The following is a 22,241-nucleotide window of genomic DNA, read 5'->3' on the forward strand; positions in this document are numbered from 1 at the left end:
AACAGGTTTCTGAAATATCACTGCCAGATTTATATAAAGAGTTCATTAATGAGCATGCTTATAGGAGTACTCTTTTAAGAATTCTTATATTTCAAGAATACTTATAAAAATAGGAGCTGTGCACCTTTGGGTAAGTTACTTAACTTCTCTGTGTCTCAGTTTCTGCTGCTGAGAAATGGGATTAACAAGTCTACCCGGCTTGTGTGGTTGCTGTGAAGGTTAAGTGAGAAAATCCACAGATGACCCTGACCAGCCATCACTCACATCTGTACCATCATCACTCATGCACGGATACTGTATTGAACCCTAGTGTTCACACACCAGTCGCTCAGGGACAGGGATACCGACCGCAAAGGGCGAAGAGGAAGAATCCTCTGGCTTTGCTGGGAAGCCCAGACTTGGAATGTCACCTTTCACAGCCACAGTTTTTCTGCTCTCAGAACACTGGCAATTTCCCCGCCCTCACCCACCTATTGCTGCTTTTCTCCTCACGGAAGTGGGGCTGCATTCCGTCAAGTGACCAGACCAGTTGTAGCCAAGAAAAACTGGAGGGGTCTCCGAAGAAGAGAAACAAGGACACTCACAGCAGCGGCAAGAAGGATGTAACTGTTAGACTGGAAAGCCTTCTAGAGACTGGACCTTAAGTAAATGCCTGGGGAGCAGGGACCCCCCACTTCCCCATCAGCCTCTGCACTGTCCCCCTTCTCCCACGCCCCTGTCACGGACAACCTTTGCTCTGCAAGACCAGTGCAGAGATCCTCAGCCTGAGATGTCAGTCAGCAGAAGGCAAGGCAGGCTCGCGCAGAAGACAGCCGGGAGGAAGAAAAGACATTTGGCCCAAGACACTGGCCTGGCTCCAGCGTTGAGTGACTGTCCCATCTCCCAGTCAGGAGGGCCTGGTAAGCAAAGCAGGCCTCCCGCCTGGATGCAATTAGCTATCAACATGCTCCTGGAATCTGCATGCAAATGTACCCACAATGCAACCTTAGTTATTTTCCAAAGCCATAATTTTGTTTTTAAAAAAACCTCATGCAGGGATAGAAATATCTGAGACAAGGTGGCCTCTGCTGACCACCGGGTCACCATAGAGGTTCCTGGTCACAGACCACTATCCATTAATCACCCTGACAGGAGCAATTACAAAGCGGACGTTCTACAAAGGGAATGTCGCATTTCCCTGCTACAAGTGAGCTGATGAGGGAATGGATAATTGGAAGCATTTCTGGAAAAACAAATACTATAATCCCCTGTTCCCTTTAATTATAAATATAAGCAGGTATGTATTTCCTCCATTCGTTCAATAAATATTTATAAGACATGGTATAGTAGGGGAGAAACATTTAAACAATAAGCACTTAGGAGTAAGAGTAGTAGAGAAACGTAGAAGCATAAGCATTTAAGAGAACAACATTAAAAAACAAATTCAAGACTTGTGTTCTTCCAAGTGGCTTGCAGCTAACTGGGAAGATGCATTACGTGCAAGCGAAAAGATAAATGGCAATTCTAACCCACATGTGATGAACGTTCAGTGACTGGTTTACACCAGAGCGTGGAGGAACGGGATGTCCCTGAAGACCACAGGAGTTTCAGGAAGGGGCTGGGACGTCAGGGCTTTGCAAGACTTGAGTGACAGAGGGAAGAGGAAATCCCATGGAGAAAGGAGTAAAATTTATTAGGAGAACCACCTGGTTTTAGAGGAGAAATTTCTCAGGGAATTGTGAGAAGTAACGTGAATTAGGTAAGTTGAAACTATACCACAAAAGGGCTGAATCTCCAACAGTGTGTCAGATTACGCTCTGTCATCTGCTAATAAGAGAGACTGATTCTGAGTGATCTGAATAAAAAGGAAAACCAGACTATTTATTGGGGGATGTCAGGATTTCTTCCAATGGGGTAGACATGCATAGCCAAGTCTCAGGACCGGCAGAACCAGGCTGTCTGGCAACCTCCACATCGAGACTTATCCTTGATGGGACCAGTTTCCATACATGTGAACTCAATGTCTCTCCATTTCAGATTTCAGATTCCTTGGAAATGGGATGTGTCTGCACACGTTGGGTCAGAAGCCCACATTCTTGTGCCAGCAGCTGTGACCAAGGGGGCAGTGCCAGTGGCCCTTCTAAATATCAGGACAGTTCCTGAAGAAGGGGGTCAGGTTGTGTTCCCGGCAACCAGCCAGAAGAGTTGATTATCAGGAAGTGTGTACTAAGTTATCAAGCACTTTGCTACATAAGGACAGCACCTAACTGTGAAACGAAGCACATTTTCTATGAACTTGGCAATCATGAAGACGCACAGCAGAGAACGAACAAAATACAAATACGGGGGCACCTGGGTGGCTCAGTGGGTTCAAGCCTCTGCCTTCCGCTCAGGTCATGATCTCAGGATCCTGGGATCGAGCCCCGCATCGGGCTCTCTGCTCAGCAGGGAGCCTGCTTCCTTTCCTCTCTCTCCCCCTGCCTCTCTGCCTCCTTGTGATCTCTGTCAAATGATTAAATAAAATCTTTTAAAAAATATATACAAATACGGCTTTGAGAAGAACATTCTATCAAGGAAGTGCACTTTGGATTTAGAGGGTGAGCTGACTTGAGGTCTGAGATGTGTACGACAGTGATTCCCAACACTGTCCAGAGGGTATGTCGAAGCTCTGTCATCCCGGGCCCCTCACTCCGTAATTCTCACGGCATGGGTGGAGGATGGGGCCCTGGAAGCAGTGCTTGGGGTAAGGGGAAGTTCATGAGCATTCTTGGAAGCCAGTGAGGGAGGAAACAGGGCTAGTAATCCTGCCCACAAGCATTGCGAAAGCAAGAGGCAGGCGAAGGAAAGGGGGAGGCATTCAAAGAGGGCTTTGCGGCTTCAGGAGGCTGTCGGAATCTGGAAGATGGTGGTGAAGGGGAGGTTGAGGTGACCCCAACAATTCAAAACTCAGGGAAAAGGACAGTACCATCAAACAGAATTTGAGAAGCAGAGAGGGACGTTGGACCAAACAGATAAAGATTCTGTATTCATGTCCTAGCAGGACATCAGAGCAGACACAGTCGTGAGGCATTGGGGCCCACAGGAGATAAGTGGGTTATCTTCCTGGAGGTTGTAACTCATACATGGGTAATAATGTATGAACGCAATCTATTCAAAATGAAATTAAAATATTAAGGATAATAATGAAATCTAAACAGCATTTCAGTGATGCAACTGGATTCAGATTTAACTAACCGTACTAGGTGCTTTCATGAATATTATTTTATTTAACCTTCACAATTACCCTGTCATGGAACTGAGCCTCAAAGCTCTAAATTATGCAAATTGTTTGAGGTAACATACCCGTGGGGATAGAGAAGCGAGAATCTGGACCCCGATTTTTGGGTTCCTGGGTTCTTTCCATGACATCAAGTTAGCCCTCCCCTCAATGAAGAAACAAACAAAATTGTCTATCCAGACAACCAGTAATTGGGACAAAAATTGATGTCATTGGCACTGTAAAATGTAGATATCTATCTTTTTAATATCCACATGGATAACTGTTCTTCTTAAAACTTGGAAGTCCACGTGAACTACAAAGCTCAGGGCACAGCCACTGAGCTGGCACGGAGGGAGTGCTTTCAATCCCTCTGCTGGCGCTCCATGGCCTGTGCGCAATTTTGGCTCAAAGTCTTTTTTTTTTTTTTTTTAAGTATAATTTTTTCTTAATAGAAGTATAGTGCATATATAATATAATGTTAGTTTCGGGTGTACCGCATAGTGATTCGACAATTATATATAACTTCTGAAAGGCTCACCAGGGTACGTGTAGTTAGCATGTGTCGGTTCGGTTCAAGGTCTTTTACTTGGGGCTCTGCTCATTGAAACGCAGTTCCTTTCCTTTTTCCTATTTTAATAATTCCACAGTGACACCTGCTGGGGAGAAAGAATGGCCCAGCGTTGTGGTCTCTCCATAGAAGAGCTCCGTGGGGCTGCGGAGGGCGCTGGGCACCGCATGGAGCAATGGGCTGCTGGTTCTCTCCTCGCGGGGCGCCAGGCGTCCTTATCCACAGAGCTGGCTGCGCAGCTCTCTTCCAGGATTAATGCCCAGATTCTGGTTCCCTAGGTCCCTAAACACCAAGACCGCCCAGGGACTGGCAAGTGAGAGGGAAGACATCCTGTGTTCTATTCTAGATTCTCTTTCTGCCTTTGCTTGAAGCCCTGAGTTCTGCCCCGGCACCACTGGGGAGTGGGCCCTCCCCACCACTGTTTGTTTCTCCGTGGATCTCCGTGATACTGTTACTTAATAACAAAGCAAAATTCAGGAAAAAAAAGTCCCCTGGCATAACTGAGGAGACGCCTTCCCCAGAAAGTGCCAAAATGTTTTAGAAATAGAGGCAGACAACAGAATCGTGGCGTATTTCACTAGGCAGGATAGTAATTTATGTAATGTATTTTTAACTGTGAGAAGTGATGGGGGAAACCACTTAAATATAATGTGAATTGAAGATTTGTCAGTTATGTAGTTCATGCGGTGGCAGATCTGGAAAATGTTATAAAAATTGAAGGATTACCAACAGAGAATGCCTAAAATCGGAGCTCCTATTTGAGTTCTGACTCCCCCTATCGCTGGGAATTTTCTGCTTTCTGGGAATATTTTGCTTTCTGCGAAGGGAATTGCAGTTATATGCTGTCTGTCAAATGTTCTTTTTTTAAATCGCCTTTCTTCATTCTTGTTTTTATCCCTTAGCTCTCTGTCTCGGCCTGTCTGATGCTGAGACGGCCCGACACTAACTCAGTGCCCTGTTATCTCTGTGCCCCAACGTCATTGACCTGACCCCCACATACTCCCATATTTACTTTGGGTTCTGCCCTGTTTTAGGTGGGTGGGCCCTTTGGAACTCAATGGGGCATTCATCCCAATCTCAGAAGAGTTAATTGGAATGAAGTCTTTCATTTCCCCTCCAAATACGTGCCTCAGGTATTGAGACCACAACAATCAGCAGTATACAGCCATCTTAAGGTGTGGGGAGCTCACACTTAGGCATACACCTCCTTCCAAAGTTATCCAAAGATACAACTCTATCTCCGGGCACTCCCCACCTGACCCCAGCCTTGAGACATGCTCAAAAAAGCCCTTTGGAAAGTTCTTGGCTTTTCAACGTAGACTTCTTTATAGATGAAATGAGCCCTCTAGTGGCGATTTTTTTAGTTACAGCCTGTCCTTTTAGGACTGACGGTGCTGGTTCAGAATGTTTCTTCTTTCTTCTAGAGAGGCACCAGAACAAGTTCTCAGGATGAACTGACATAAATCTTGCTCCTTGTGACTGCTTTCCCCCCAACACAACTCTGCTTTCCTTTCCCCAGTCTGTGCATCCCTGAGAATCATTCTTTTGTCTATTACAATCTGGGTATTTCAGGGTCACCGACTGGCTCCCAGAGGATCAGTCTCACTAAAGCTCGCCAAACTGTGGCCACAAGGACCGTCGGCCCCACGTTCCTGTTGTAGAATTGCTGGCCTCAGAAGTTGCACGCTGAGAATAATAGTCCGTCAGTGGACTAACCAATCCCTGGCTCTGAACAGAAACAGACTCAGACATGGGCTTCCTCACAGAGGATGGGAGTCACAGTTTGGCCACGAACTACAGCCACACGAGTTTCGTGGTGTTCCGGTATTTTGAAAAGTCATGTAGTCTGCCATGTCAGTCACAACTAACACCTGCATTTCTGCCTTCAGGGTGCTCCAAACAAACTGAAAAGTCCCCTTTTGATGGTTTAGGACGGGTGCTAGCAAGTGGTAAAGCCCTTCATGAGGGGTATGATGCGAAGTTGCTAATCGCAGAGAAATCAGAAATCAGTGCTAACTCAGATGTGCGCTGCAGTGGTTGTAAATTGCTCTGTCTCCTTCCAGTCTAAGTGTTTAAATCAACAGAGAAAATCCACACAGCCTTTTAAACAGCTTTGATGTTCTCTTGAAATCCTAATCAGTCGGAAAATGGTATGTATTTAGCACCCGCTGTTTATGCCCTGTGAAACACACATAGTGACAAGAGCAAAAAGAATATCCTAGTGACCAAAGTATTCATGGTCAGGTGGGAAAGAGAGCAAAGCAAACAGAGACATAGAAACACAAGCACCATTACTACTGGTTACTTGGTGCTGTGCATGGGGTATTGCTAATAAATGCCTGGAATGCTCGGGTGACTCAGTCAGTTAAGCATCTACCTTCAGCTCAGGTCATGATCCAGGGTCCTGGGATCGAGTCCTGCATTGAGCTCCCTGCTCAGCGGGGAGCCTGCTTCTCCCTCTGCCTGGTGATCTCTCTCTTTCTCTCTCTGATAAGTAAATATAATCTTTAAAAAAAGAAAAAAACTAACTAATAATGAATGGCTGTTGAACTACCTTCAAGAAAATAGTGCGTCCTTACTAGCTCTTGATTTTTCTCTTCCCTCCATTGTTCACATCCACAGCGTAACAACGTAGCTCAAATTCATCCTCTCACCGCCCTTCCTCTGCCCACGGTTGATTTTTGTCTCACGATCTGTACACCTGAACAGGTGCAAGACCCCATGGGTTGGGATCTCTTATGGTTACGCTGCCCAGGTACGAGCATCTGTTCTCCATGAAGCCCCAGACCAGCTCCTAAATTGTGCATCTGCCTCGTCCTGCTTTAAAGTCATCATTGACTCCCTCTGACCTCTACCACAGTTTCCAAAGTGTTTTCAGGATTTTGGTCCCTTGAGATGTTACTACTGACCAATGAGAAGGGGTAACGTACTTGGGGAATGGCAACGTGCACTGTGGATTACCAAGTGAGGCAGAGGGGAAAGGACGTGGGAATGTCCACCCCAGGAGTCCTCTGGAAAGCCTTCCCTTCAATCACCTACTGAATTAAATTTAATTAATTAAATAAATAAAAATTTAAATTTAATTCAGTAGGTGAATGAAGGGAAGGCTTTCCAGAGGAATGAAACCCCCCACCCCTTCCCCACACAGCCTTAACATGACAGACACCCTCACCACATGGCTTAACACTACTATAGTTATGTGCTTTTACAGCTTGTTAAATAGGAGCCCTTGAGAGAAAGATCCAGGTCCAATCACAACTGTCGTCCACTGTACCAGGCAGTGGAACTAAGGAAAAAAATGTCTTGAACTAAGAAAGTTAAACCCCAAGTTCAAACGATAGCTGTCAGAAGTGATAACTGAGCTTCATAGTTTTCTGTTTTGAAACTTAAGACCTACAAAACCTAAATCACACAAGGGAAATGTAAACACAATGCCACGTATGCAGGCCGAATTGGATAATTAGGTTTATCATGCGAAAGAAAATAAGACGTGGTGAATTTGTAAAAGGTGTCTTGAAAATATTAATCAGCATTTTGTATTAATATTAATTTCACTTTGAAGTGAAATGTAGCCCACGAGCCCATAAAACTCTACAAGGAATTTCTTCCTACTGAAATATAAAGAGCTGGAACAAGGTGTCTTGTTCATTTTTCACTTGATTTTACTCTGGTTGGATGAAGGTGTAGGTTAAGGCAGAGGACTGTCTCCTAACTTACACAGATTTGGTACAAAAGTGAGAGAGAGGCTAACACTGTGGACAGGGTCAGCTTTATGGCTGAGTGACAGATGCAGTCAGACCTGACCCCACACTTGGACCCATGCTTGAATTAGTGCTCTGCTCTTGAAATTCTTTTTTTTTATTATTTTTTATTTTATTTATTTATTTCACAGAGAGAGAGAGATCACAAGGAGGCAGAGAGGCAGGCAGAGAGAGGGAGGGAAGCAGGCTCCCTACCGAACAGAGAGCCCGATGCGGGCTTAATCCCAGGACCCTGAGACCAAGACTCGAGTTGAAAGCAGAGTCTTAACCCTCGGAGCCTCCCAGGCATCTGCTCTTGAAATTCTTAATAATTTTTCAACAAGGAACTCCTTTTTTCCCTTCACCCCGGGCCCCTCAGATTCTGTAGCCAGCCCTGAGTGGGGACCTCTCAGAAGCCACCTGTTGCCTCCTTCAGCTGACAGCTTCCCTGGAAGTCCCCTGCCCAGACCGTCTATAATCAGCCTGCATCCTTGGGCTTCTAGAAAGCGTGAGAGTGCAGCTAGAACCAAATCCACAGGAGACACTAACAGCCCATCGGCCCCTCTTCTGCTGCCCCGTCAAGTGTGCAGTGAACCCAGCTGCTCTGTCACAGTTCATCATGGGTCTTTTGCTTCGGCCTCTGCCACGGCCTTAGAAACCACATCCCACAGCAGGGACTGGTGGTCCATTAAGGTGACATTAGAGTGGCTCCAGAGTCCAACAAAGCCATCTCACAGTATCACTACAGAAAAAAATTCTACAAGGCCTGCACTGGCCATCAGGGGTAAGCATCCTCGCATTTTCAACAGCAGAATCTCCCCCCTATTCACAGCACCAAAGTCGACACTTATTACTTGCATTTTTCTGTTCTCTAATTCCAGTTAAGAATAAATCATTTCTCCTATTTGTCTTAATGAGCAACTTTATAATTCTTGACATTTTTGGAATTACAACCCCCTACATTGGAAAAAAAAAAATCCACAAACTTCACCTTCTTATGCCGAACATTTGTTTTTAAAACTGAATTGGGTTGGAACTAATGTTCTAAGAATTCTCTATTTCGTATGAAAAAATTAGAAGCACCACAGGGTATCGTAGAACTTGGAATGGAAACTACCTATGAAGACAATTAACAGTGGAGGGAGGTAGCGCAGTAACACAGAGCTCTCATTTGTGGCTGACGTTCATGTGCAGGGCAGGCAACATATTTCAACTAGATAGCAAGGCGATGCTGGGTTTATGTGCTGCACTCGAGAGAGGTCCTCTGGCTTTAATCTGAGCATGAAATTAAGTACATTTATAATAAGAAACTGGATCTGAGAAGCTTGGAATAGCCATCATCCATCAGGATTCCTCAGGATAAAGCCAAGGACCGCACACCTTCTATCAGAGGCCGAACCTGGGATGATTGACAGCTGAGTTTGTGTGGTGCAGAGGACCAGGCTGATAGAGATGGGGTTCTCTTCCTGCGTCTTACTCTAAATAGCCAAGACTTCCAGCAAGTCCCTTCTCAGATCTGAAATGAAGGTCCTCCTCTCTGACAGGAGGGGGTGAACATGAGACCAGCACCGTCAAGGAACTCAGCCTCCTATTGTGAAGGAGTGCCTCTGAACCCTTGGCTTTGTCCTTACTATTTATAGGACCTTAGTTAAGTTATGTAATCTCTCTAACCTTCCTTTTACTTCTCTGGAAAATAGAAAGGCAAAATCATAGCACTTATCAGACTTTTGTAAAGATTAAATGAGATCATAATAGTGCTTAGCCCAGTGTCTGACGCATATTAAGCGCACAACTTTTAGCATAAAGAGCTACAACTATGCATGTATTAGAATGGCCCACATCCAGAAGAACTGACAGCGCCAAATGCTAGAGAAGATTAGAGGAACAGGAACTCTCATTTTTGCTGGTGGTGCGGCAGTACAGAAAACAGTGCAGCCACCGTGGAAGACAGCTGGGACAGTTTGGAGAAGTTTCTTGCAAAACTGAACACACTTTTAGCATATCATGCTCCTTGGTATTTACCCAAAGGAGCTGAAAACCTATGTCCACACAAAAACCTGCACCCGGATGTTTATAGCAGCTTTACTGCTAATTGCCAGAACTTGGGCCCAACAAAGATATCCTTCAGTAGGTGACGTGATAAAACAAGCACACACACACACAAACGGTGGAACATCCACATAACAGAATAATACTCAGTGCTAAAAAGAAGCTCACTATGGAGTTGTGAGACAAACTTACATGGAGGAAACTTGCATGTGACTAAGTGAAAGCAGCCATTCTGAAAAAGCTATATATTGTATGCTTCCCACAATATAACATTCTGCTTTAATTTTTTAAAGATTTGTTTATTTGAGAGAGAGAGAAATTGTGCCCTAGCAGGGGGAGGGGCAGAGGGCAAGAAAGAGACAGAACCTTCAAGCAGCCTCCCCGCTGAGTGCAGAGCCTGCGCGGGGCTCGATCAGCGGACTCCGAGATCATGACCTGAGCCAAAATCAGAGTCAGAGGACACTTAGCGGACTGAGCTACCCAGGCGCCCCTCACAATATGACATTCTGGACAAAGCAAAACTATGGAGACAGTAAAAAGTTTGGTAGTTGTCAAGGATCAAGAGGGAAGGAGAAGTGCAGAGGTGGGTCACAGAGGAATTTTAGGACAGTGAACTACTTTGTATGATACTATGGGGTAGATACATATTAGCTGTTGGTCCAAAGCCACTGAATATATAATAGTAAGAGTGAACCCTTGTGTGAACCATGGACCTTGGGTGGTAATGACATGTCAATGGAGGTTCATCAACTGCAACATATGTTCCACTCCGGTGGGGGATGCTGATAAGGGAAAGGCAGTGCTTATGTGTGTGCATACGGGGTGGGTGGGAAACCGGGGGGCTTATGGGAAATCTCTGTACTTCCAACTTAATGTTGCTGTGAACTTCAACTGCTCTAAAAAAATAAAATCTATTAAAAAAGGTTTAGCTGTGGCTATTTGTATCAATGACCCTTTCTAACTTCAGATTCTGATGGTATATGTAGCCAATACGTATTTGTTGAATGAAGCAAATGTTTACCCAGCATTTGTGTTATCCTGGCCTCTGGTGGTGAATTTGCAGAGATGTCATAACTCTCACTATTGCATTTAACATTTCCATAGCACTTTTCCCAGATTTTGGTTTTCCCTGAGCTGTTACAATTATTACGCCTTTCCCATCCCCCACCCCCCACAATTGCTTTGTGTGCAGCTGATTACTATTATTATCCTGAATTTCCAAAGAAGGAAACAGGCACAATGAGTCCTTATCTAGGAGGTGTTATTTGGGCATAAATAACACTTCGGTGAAACAGGTGAGGCACAATTTGCATCTTGGCATTAAATTAGAAATAGACCCCAGGAATATTTTGTTCCTGAAATAACAACCACCAAGTGGAAAAGCCAGGGTGATTAAATAATGTTCCTTGGATTTTATAATAACTTGGTAATACATCCAGAGTTCAGGGCACCTGCTCATAGATTGGACAGCTCTGGACCCGCTAGGATCCCGAGCCTCTTTTGCTGGGTGAACGGAATGTCAAGGCAGCTCAGGGGACTGAGCATCAGGACTAGATGCTCTAACTCTTTACTGTTGTAGCCATTTAAAGCAAGTCTTTGAGCCTTCATCAGGGTTTTTTTTTCCCCCCAGGGGGGATGAGGTTGTTTTTTTAATTTGAGGAGTAGTCTGATTTTTCTACCTCCCAGGGATAAGGAGAAAAAAAGATACATGTGGCACATGTAGATAAAAAAGACAACTCTTAAGATGGTGACTGGATCAGCTCTTCTTTCTTTGTCATGCATAGAGTTTATAAATGGATAATCCTTCAGCCTTAATGTTAGAGCCTAGGCAAAGTGGGGTCAGGGGTTGACTCACCGATAGCTACAAACAGCCACAGTGCTACCAGAGACGCATTTAGACCTGTATACATCAAGGTGATCGCAACTCATAGGACAAGAAAATTAAAAATGCAAGCCCTATCAAGGATTTGGGGCATTGAATTCTTGCTCAGGGCACATATATACCGCTCAACTACACCTACTAAATTGTTAACGGAAGGCTAGCTAGGTTCCTTTGCCAACTCGGGCCCTGGTCACAAAAAATGGAAGAAGTTATATGTCATTGACTTAGCAGACCTCACTTGAATTAAGGTCACCCTCACTGGTAATGGGACAGATTAATATCCTGTGTTTCGTAATGCTCTGAGGAGGGTACATCATCTCTGCAGTATTCTTTCCGAAAATCTATAGCTCCGATCTGTCAAAACATCAGACAAAACCAAAATGAGAGACACCTGACGAGGTGCCTAACAGGTACTCTCCAAAAGTGCCAAGGTCATGAAAGACAAGGAAAAACTGAGGAAAGGTCACAGACTGGAGGAAGCTAAGGAGACAGTGTGACCAAATTCAACTAGGAGTCCTAGTTCAGACCCAGGACAGAAAAAGGCTGGCAGAGGGAAGACAGAGGGAAGACTGGCAAATTCCAAAAAAGGTACATAGTTTTAGTGTTCTCATACCAAGGTTGACTTCTTAAAAGTTGTACTGTGGTTTCATGAGATATTAACATTAGAGGAAGGAGATGAGAGCATGTGGGGGAGGTCTCTATCTTCCCAATTGCTCCGTAAGTTTAAATTTATTTCCAATGGAAACTTTTTTTTTTTAAAGCATGGTACTTGATTGTCCAGCCCCCATGCATAATTCCTGGGAGGTGCCCAAGCCAGGACTGAATGTAGTGAGGGAGAGAAATGACAGTTAAACTGTTTAAATTGATGCAAGGGGTCAAGACGAACATGGCTGTTATTTCTAAAAAAAGTATGCCCGTAATTGATTTATACTAGACTGTGAATGAATAACAGAATTAGTTTGATGAGATCCTACTAGCAACTCTCTGATCCCTAACCCACCACTCGTCCTCCAACCTTCAAAGCGTCCCGTGTTCCAATTTGGGTGTCAACCACTGCAAAGGCACCAGCCTTTCTTACATTGTTCTCGCGAAGTACGCTGTTAGGGGCTCAGAATAATAAAGACCGCTGTCATAATTAAGCTCTGGGATGTATTTCAAAGACTCACAGACATTCAAAAGGAGAAGGACCCAGCAGGTCATCCAAGCCCATCTTCCTGCCAGTGCAGGATGGCTGTGTGCAATTTGGCAGATCTATTATCAGGCTATACAAATTCTAAACTATTCAAAAAATTCCCACGTTGTATAAATTATGATAAAAAGTTTACCTTATTCCTGGGTGATTCTTGAGGGTAGGAGGAAAAAAAGTAAGTCATGAATAGCTTCCTAAAAACAATTACTGTTCTATTTAGAAAATACTTTCCAAGGTGAAAATGTGGTTATTTTCTGTTCAATGTGACAGTCTATGCTTATTGTTATGCAAGAGTAGCCTCTCTGCATCTGATAATTCAGAATTAAGCACTGACCCCAGCTGTCCCTCAAATGATGATATAAATGTGGTTTGCAATAGTTCCAACTTCTTCGGGCTTATATTTAAGTGCTGGACTTGAACACAGTTGTATACAATCCTGTCTTTAGTTCTGACCTCCTTGTCCCAGTGCCTACATTCCTTGAGAATGAATTATAGAAAGAAACCCTCTAAAGACCTTCTACACCTCATCAAGTTGGGGGAGGCCTTTTCCAATCAGAGTCATGAATTGACTGTGATAGATATTCTGACTTATAAATCCAGTAGAAAAAAGGTAACAACAACAATAAAAGAGGGAAGTATTTTCAATGCGGAGACTTGTAAGATTGAAGAGAATCAATGAGATGGAAGTGTTAATTCATAGCTCATTAATACAGCCTCAAAATATGTTTTGATTATGTACAAAGTGGAAACCTGGCAAAATAAAGGGTGTAGGTAGATACAGTCTGGTGAGAAATGTGACCACTGTGTCCATCAAGAATACATGTTTGTCTGCCATTCTTCCATGCTGAGCATAGGGAAGTTGGTGCATACCAACATGAAGTGTGCCAATATTTTCCATTTTTCTCAAGCTTTCTCTACTTAGTATATACAATTTACTTTTGTATATTTTAAGAAAATGTAGGTCTGTGTTCTATGAAATAAAAGGAGCATTGTATCAAAAACTATTCCTAGTCCTTCTTTACAAGCGCCATTTTGGCTGGGCACATCATGTCTATAAGTCATGGCAGAAATGCATGTTTAGAAGCATATCCAAAAAACCAGAAGTTCTACATTTGAAACCCTTCTTCACTCTTCTTTTAACATGACTGCATGGAAAATGTATACAGATAGGATAAGTGGTTTGTGTTGATAAGAGGTTTGTGTTCCAAAAATTCATCTGTTGATTGGTTAAAACTTAGAATGTACTTTCCCAAAGATCCAGTGTTATAAACAATAGCTTACTTCCCAGGGAAGCTCACAAAAGATCTTGATCTCATTATTAGAACTAGTATCCTGGCCTTGACCACCTGTATATCCAGAAATGCTCAAAACCTAAGTGCTGAACACGCCATTATTTCACACACCATTGGGGCTTAATGGCAGCACTCCAGGGCTTTTGAATCTGGAGTTCCTAGGCTATAGGGCATGATTGGTCATTTGTATGAGATGGTGTTAAAAAATTGATTGTTCATTAAGTCTGAGGATTGTGATGTTGAAACTAATGGGTAGAGCATCCGACACATGAAATTAGCAAGAGCTGTAAGACACCTACATCATAATACAACGAAGGGGGGGTGCAGATTAGAAATCAAATATTCTGTGAGATATAAACGCTTATATGGAACTGGGTGACTAGCAAATCCTCAGCTGCTATAGCTTTCTTGAGTCCCTCAATGGTAGACCAGCAATATGAACTCACCTTCTATGACCCGTCAGCTGTTACTCATGCAAGTAAAATGGACATTGACCTACTAGACAAGAAAACTGCCTCTAAGTTTTCCTTTCCTATTCTAGTTGGCTCTCTGGGTCACCAGAATAGGGACACTCTCAGTCTAGCTTAAGTGGAGAAGGGGTGTGTTCAAGCAAAATGCATGGTGCAAGGAGGGAAAGTCTTACCAAAAAAGCCAAGAACAGGACACGTAACAAGCTAGGCTGCCTGGAGTCTGGAGCCTGGAGCAGGATGGCAGGAGGCTCAGAGGGTCACAGCAGTAAAAGCCTCTGGAACTCATGGAAACCAACTGGTAATTTTTTTTTTTAAGATTTTATTTAATCATTTGAGAGAGAGACTGAGCATATGCAGAGGGAAGGGAGAAGCAGACACCCCACTGAGCAAGGAGCCAGAGATCATGACCAGAGCCGAAGGCAGACGCTTAACCATCGGAGCCACCCAGGCACCCCAGAAACCCTCTGGTATTAATGAAACTCCTCTATGCTCTCCAGGTGGATGGCTTTCTGACCTGCTGGCAAAAATCTTCATGTGCTTTCTGATGGTCTCTGTCCCCCTAAGCCTTCTGACTAAGCATGGCCCATCACTGTCTCTACTGTTCCCATTAACAACTGTTCAGTGGAGCCTAGGTGGCTCAGTCAGTTAAGTGTCTGCCTTTGGCTCAGGTCGTGATCCCAGGGTCTTGGGATTGAGTCCTGCATCGGGCTCCCTGCTCAGTGGGGGGTCTGCTTCTCCCACTACCCTTCCTGCCTGCTTGTGATCTCTTTCTCTCTCAAATTAAAAATAAAAAATCTCAAACAAAACAACTGTTCATGTATCCTCCAGGCCACTCCCTCGACTTCTTCCAGACACTTTTTCATATGTCCCAGTATAAATTACTGGGAAGGCAGCAGCTGCAACATTAGAGAAAAAGAAAGAGGGAGGGGAGAGAAAGAAGAACCCAACTGGTGGACTTTTCTGAGGAGGGCGACAAGTCATGCATCCTGAGCAGCTGGAGAGGCTCTGGACTGGCTGTCCTAGGACCAGGAGCCCCTCCTTGGCACAATTAGCTGTTCTGGTCCTGCGGCATAAACCAGGGACCTGCTTCCTAGAAAGTATAAGAGGAGCCAGGTCTGTGACATTATTAGCACCTTTTTTATGAAGTGTATTTCAACAAAGTACTCCAAGTAAATAAGAAATTCTCAATCCAGTGATGCTCGGTGTAGGTGAAGGAACTAGCACGACCTGGTGAGAAACTTCAGCTACCCCACAACCTCAGCCCTGCCCTTCAACTTCTCCTGCTGGGAACTGAAGGAATAACCTGCTAATTAGTATACATTAAAAGAGAAGGAATCCAGTGTATCTGTTCAATTCTGCTCTGTCTTAACTCTTTAAAGGAATGACTTTTATTTTTCTAAATGACCATAAATGGGCCACAAAATATTTATTTAATTTAAGTAGTTACATGCTGCCTTAGTTTCTCCTAAGTGATCAGTAAAAGTGACCTTGTTCTAGGCCAATATTTCACAACAGCTTTATCCATTCACTCATTCAGCCATTCAGCCGTTGTTTATTGTTTATTGAGTACTGTGGACACTGTGTCAGGGAGGAGTTAGCAACACTCCCCACCTTGGTGATCACTCGCAGAATTAACAACCATGACCAACAGGTCACCTTGAGCCAGAACCAGGAGGGATGTCAAAATCATGACATTTTCCTAATGGTTTTTTATTGCAAAGATAACATGTGACAATCTGAGAAATGAGTCTACTGCCTTGTTTTTCCAGCTCTCTCAATGACTGTGTATATTTCACAGGTAGAAAAAAGAAGTAACGCCATTCCTAATATGTCAGCCATGAGTAGAAACAGCGTCCTCATCCCCAAATTCCCATAAAAACTAGCAATCCTATGGGTCTGCTCCACCAAGGATAACTCTATTCCATGTGACCTTAGGCTAATGTGACCCTCTCTGATCATTCTTAGGGTAGGCATTTTGATTTCTCTGGTTAACAGCTGCGTAAAGCCTTATCTCTTAACCAAGTCACATCCAAAACATACTTTTTCTCTAATCCTAAAACCACAAGTCACTGTTATCCAGTGTACGTACTAGTCAAGTCTTTTTGGAAGTTGCTTGTTTGTCTTTCTTGAATATTATGTGAAATATAAATGTTGTATAATAACGAAGGTGAGGCTTGAATCTGCTCTTCTAATACTGAACACTCAGCCGCACTTCCAAATCTTATCTGACGCTGCTTAGGCAGGGGCAAAATGGTTTCTTTTCAAGAAACAATCTTCCAGGATCAATGATGCACAAAGTACTCCGGTTCGAAAAGAAGACACGAGAGGAAAGCGAAGAAAAAAGCAGCTCAGGCTGGCGGGCCTTGAAGCTGGGGAATTTTTTGAAGTTGTTCACAAATGCGGTATCTACCCTTGACAGGTCATTTCATTCCATTTAGCACTTTTTATTCTCCATGTTTAGAAGCTCTTAGGCAAATGTAGAAGGGAGGAAAAGCTCACCTATCTGATAATACTGTGTATCAGACTGACAACCTAACTGAATTTCCCCCGTGGTGCAAGCAAGACAGTGTTCCAAGAAGAGGTAACACAAAAGAAAGAAAAAAGGATCGTGGAGATCACGCCTTCACTTTTAATTTCAGAGAAGAAGACCTGAAGTTGATTTCTGTTTAGATCAGTTGTGTACCAGTTGGAACTCGGGTGCCTAGCCCTGCAGTGCGGTAATATGATCTGTGCTTTAAATAGCTGCCAGAGAGCCATGTGGTGGCTGGCAGCATGCTACGTACGTGTTGCAAGGACAGCGATCTGTTTCAAAGTGAAGCCACATAACAAGGCGACGAGTAAACCCGATGTGCAGGAGGGCCGTTTTTCATTATCTTGCTGTGTTTTCCTTTTATAGATACTTAAATGTATTCTCCATTTTAAAAGGGCACTAATTCAATTTGGACTTTTTTGGAGGGGTGGGGGTGGGGAGGGGTTGGCCAGCCACATATAGAAACCCACCCGAGTGATTTCTGAGCTCACTTCTCTTCTTTGGTGGTCTGTTTTCTCTGAAGGGAACATAATATTACAACGGTCCCCCCTTCCCCCACGTTTTTCTGGCTCTCATCACACTCCCGGGAAATCTTATACAAGGAGAGGCAGTGACACGGAAGATGCTCATAAGGAGAATATATAGGAAAAAGAGGAGGAAGGGGTCCTGGAAAAATTGCATCCACTGACCTTTGAAAAGTGAAGTTAAGAAATCCGGGATCAAAAATCAGAGTAATTCAAAACGATAATAACAACAATAACAAGAGTAGATAATATTCATGCATTCATTCATTCATTTATAGATAACATTTATTAAGCACCCACTCTGTGTCAGGTATTGTTCTAAACACCTTGCATAAACATTTTGCTGTCCTTACGTTGTGGGTAAGGAGATTGAGGCATAGAGAAATCTATAATGCTCAAGATTGTGCTGCTCGTAGTAGAACTTGGATTCCAACCCCGGCCATCTTTCTCGGTCTCTCTTACTTATCTGGAAGGTCTCCGTCCCTACTACCCCAATTGGCCTTAAGTGGGAACTGTGCCATAAGTCCAGCTACAGACTGTACATTGCACTGGGGGCTTTGCCCAGTTACACTGTTTAGAGAAAAGTAAAGAGGCTCAGTGATTTGCCTGAGGATACACAGATAGGTTTTAGACTCAGATTTCCACTGTCTATCCTCTGTCACATACCTAGGTGTTTTTTCCAACACTGCGAGTGACAGCTTTCAATAATAAAACCAGGAAGTCATTTCTTCAAGGCAATATCTGCTTTCCACGTAGCAGGATTTCTATTTTGCCCCCGCAGTGGCATAAGCCATTAAAGTGGTTTCAGACCCCTATTGCCTCACACCGGATCCTAGGTCACTTAGATAGGTCACTGAGCATGTCACAGGGACCCCGACGTACAGTAACCATCCCATTAATGCTTGAAGCCCAAAGACAACATCAAAGGGAGTGGTCAGTGCAGAATTTTAAAATAGCTCACTGTGTGTGATTTGGTTTTTCATTCATGCAACTAATCCAACACATACCCATTCACAGAAATCTTTCTGTTTTTATTCAAATATGTTCAAAACCACTTTCCAACTGTTATTAGGGGGAAGCCAATTGGTATTACAGAAAGAACATGGAGATTCAAAGACCTTCAAAACAAATTTTCAACCCTCGCTAGCTAAGGAGCATTGGGCAACTTACATGCCCCTTCTCTCGCACTTCCTGCAACTCCCCAGGGGAATGACACCACAGACAACGTATGAAAAGCTACAGGCATACAGGAAGTGCTCAAAAATCATTGCTACTCTTGTCTTGATTTTCGTTCAGTGGAAATTTAGAGAGCACCCTTTATTTTCCTAATGTGATCTTCAATTGCCCACAATTACTTAACTCTTGATAACCCAGGTGGACGGTCCTTACTATTCCTCCTTTTTAAACTATGCCCACATAGACAGCAGCAAAGTGACTCCCAAAACACAGACTGGGTTGGCATGCTTTTGAGCTGTGCCGGCTTGGCTGTAATTGAAAGAGTGGAGTAATCTTTGAAATATTTAAAGACACAATGTTCAAGCTATAATATTAAATTAAGTAAAAGACAAAACTTTATTCTGTAGGACCCTCTTCTGGCTACCTATTATAACTATATATACCACTTGACTCTAGTAGTGGAATTATGGGTGAAATTTGTGTTTTTCTTTCAGCTTATTTATACTTTCTGAATTATCTAATGAATATGTATTACTTTTGTAAAGGAAAACAGCTTGGAGAATTAAAAGATTTCTTTAATGACTTTTTTTTGTCCTATTGTGTCTGTGAATAGGCAGTAACAGACCTTGGAAACTATTTTTCTGAAAGCTTGATAAGTAGTGAAACTGTGGGCTTTGGGGTTCACCATTTTATGATTAAGACAACATTATAGAACAACCAGGTTAATTTAGAAAATCCTGCTATCTATAAAAAGTAATGTGCACAGATAAAAGTATTGGAAATCATGAACCAGAATGATAATACTGTTGGTCAATCAAAAACAACAGTATCTTCTAGTGTAAGATGTAGTCCCTCTTCCTGGGCACTTGAGATGTTTTACTTCTTGTGCTAGTGGTGGGTCGGGCCAATTACAAAAGAGTAGAAACTCTTCTATACTCCCCTTAAAAAATAAACTCCTCTAATTTTACTACTGATAAATTAAGAAACAGAAGAATTTCTTAGAATCCAAACAGAGTCAATTTTAAAGATCTTCTGATCATTTTTATCAACATTCCTTCATATAGTATACTTTTCCTTTTTATCGTAGGGTATTTTCCCAGATCAGAAATGGACAACCTAAAGCAAATAATGTGTAATCTAGATCCAGGTTTCCAATGCAATATCCAGGATGTGTGTTGATTATTCTTAAAATAGGAAGCCAGAGGATTCCCATCATGCCGGTGGACGGTTTTCTGACAGTCAGAGGGATTCTTCTGGATTGGAATAAAACTAAGGCCATCATATATAAACAAGAAATCTCCTTCTCTTGGGGCGCCTGGGTGGCTCAGTGGGTGAAGCCTCTGCCTTTGGCTTAGGTCATGATCCCAGGGTCCTGGGATCAAGCCCCGCATCAGGCTCTCTGCCTCCTTCCCTCCACCTCCTCTGCCTGCCTCTCTGCCTATTTGTGATCTCTCTCTCTCTCTGTCAAATAAATAAATAAAATATTTAAAAAAAAAAAAAAGAAAAGAAAAATCTCCTTCTCAAATACTTATCTAGAGAAGCAAGTCAGGGAGCATCTAACTTCACTAGCGTGATAGAAACTTCCAGATAGGCAGCAACATCCTGACATACTGATTCTGCTGTCATTTTCTATTCCTACTTAAAATATTAACGGATTATCTTTCAACTGTGTTGACTCCCTGGGGTCTTATTCATATGCTTCACTGATAAGCAATAAAGAGTATTACATTTGACCTATACAAGGTGATTTGTTCAACTTTCCGTAACCCTGACACCTAACGTTGGAACTAGTATGTGGTAAATGTACAATAGGATTTTTGTTTGTGTTTGTGGTGTTTGTTTTTGTTGTTGTTGTTGTTTGCCAAGTGTAATATAGTGAGTGTTTTCTCCATCCTGGGTGTCTTTAAGTACATCACCTCCTTTAAGGGATGGCAGGTACACTGTCCGTCCACACATAAATCAGCATGCCTCATGACCCCGCTCTCGTCATGGTCCTTTCCCACATCATAACCCTCTCCTCTGGACAGAATGACCTGCAAAATAAGCAAACGGACTCTCTTTTTCCCAGATCTTAAGAATGCTTCTCTCAGGCCTCACATTCCCTTCTTCTCAAGTCCATGACCCTTCGCTCTCCTTGAAGACAGTCTTCTAGAAGCTACCCAACTTGTGTTCTTCACATTCTCGCCTCTCATCAGCTCCTCACAACAATGACATCCAACTTCTGTCCCCAACACTATGCCAAGACTTCTGTCAGTATATCACAAACAACCTCCAAGCTTCCACAGCCAGAGGTCCCTTTCTTTCCTTGTCTCAGCCATCTTCTCAGCAGCGTTGGTAACTATCCTGTCTCAGAACATCCCCTCAACCCCAGCCTTTCCCCTCCACATTTCCTATCAATGCTTCTATGTGTCTTTCTGGTCTCTCTTCAGGCTCTACTTCGCTTCACTCTAGAAATGTTGTGTTCTCCAGTGCAGGGAGTTCTTTCTCTTGCTAGCCATCCTCCCTCATCGTCTCATCTTTCCCATGACTTTAAATGTGGTGACTCCCAAATGTGAGTCTCTAGCTCAGACTGTTCCTCTGAGCTTCTGACTCTCACCCACGAGTCTTTCAGCTTGGATATTTCACAGACACCAATCATTACGTCATCAAAATGGACCACAGATTCCATATCTTTCTCACTCACACCTGTTCCCCCCCGACTCTTCTGTTCTAGACTTCTGCATCTACCCATTTGCTTAGGTTAGAAATCTGAGAGTGAGTTCTGACTTGTCCCTCTCCTTATCCCTTATCCAATCCACCAGCAAGTTCTTTCAATTTTCTGCTTCAAAATATGCTCTAACATCCACAAGGGGTCTAAAAGGTTGGGCCTTTCTTCTCCAACTTCATCATGGAACCCTGCCCTTCAATGCCCAGCCACACAAACCACCTTGCTGTTCTTAGAACATGTCAAGCTCTTGCCACACTCAGACCCTCTGTCACTAGTCCCCTGCCCTGAGCACCATTCACCCTTCCTAACTTTTATGCACCTGAATACTTGGTGTCCTAATTCAGAATTCTCTTTGTAAGGAGAACCTCTATGACTACAATTGTGGTTTTATGTCATTATGTCTTAAGTATTTTTCCTTAGAAGACTTACCACAATTTCTAAATCGTTGTGTTTTTTTTTTTAACTCATTTGCTTGTTGTCTATATTATTTCTCCAAGTCCTAGCTTAAAGAATGAAAATACCATGTCTATCTACTTTAGTGATATCACCCAACATGCTGCACCATTTGTGACATGTAGTATGTACACAATTACTATTTGCTGAGTAAACTAGAAAGGAATTCTTTTATCTGGCAAAATTTATTACTATTGAATAAATATTAATTAACGGTTAGATATCAGTTGTTATAAGATGTTCAAGGGCAGGGTCATTGCCATTAGGCATGCATAGGGTCAGACATAACCCATCCACATGCATCATCACATGAGTCCTGGATCTAAAGAAGAGAGGTGCTGATAGCATTCACTGAGTCTCCCCTGTATTCCTCACTCATCGCTGGGCTAGGCTTGCAATAGCATAAAGATAAAACACACCCTC

This window comes from Mustela erminea, chromosome 7, assembly GCF_009829155.1.
Source record: "Mustela erminea isolate mMusErm1 chromosome 7, mMusErm1.Pri, whole genome shotgun sequence".
Classification (NCBI taxonomy): domain Eukaryota; kingdom Metazoa; phylum Chordata; class Mammalia; order Carnivora; family Mustelidae; genus Mustela; species Mustela erminea.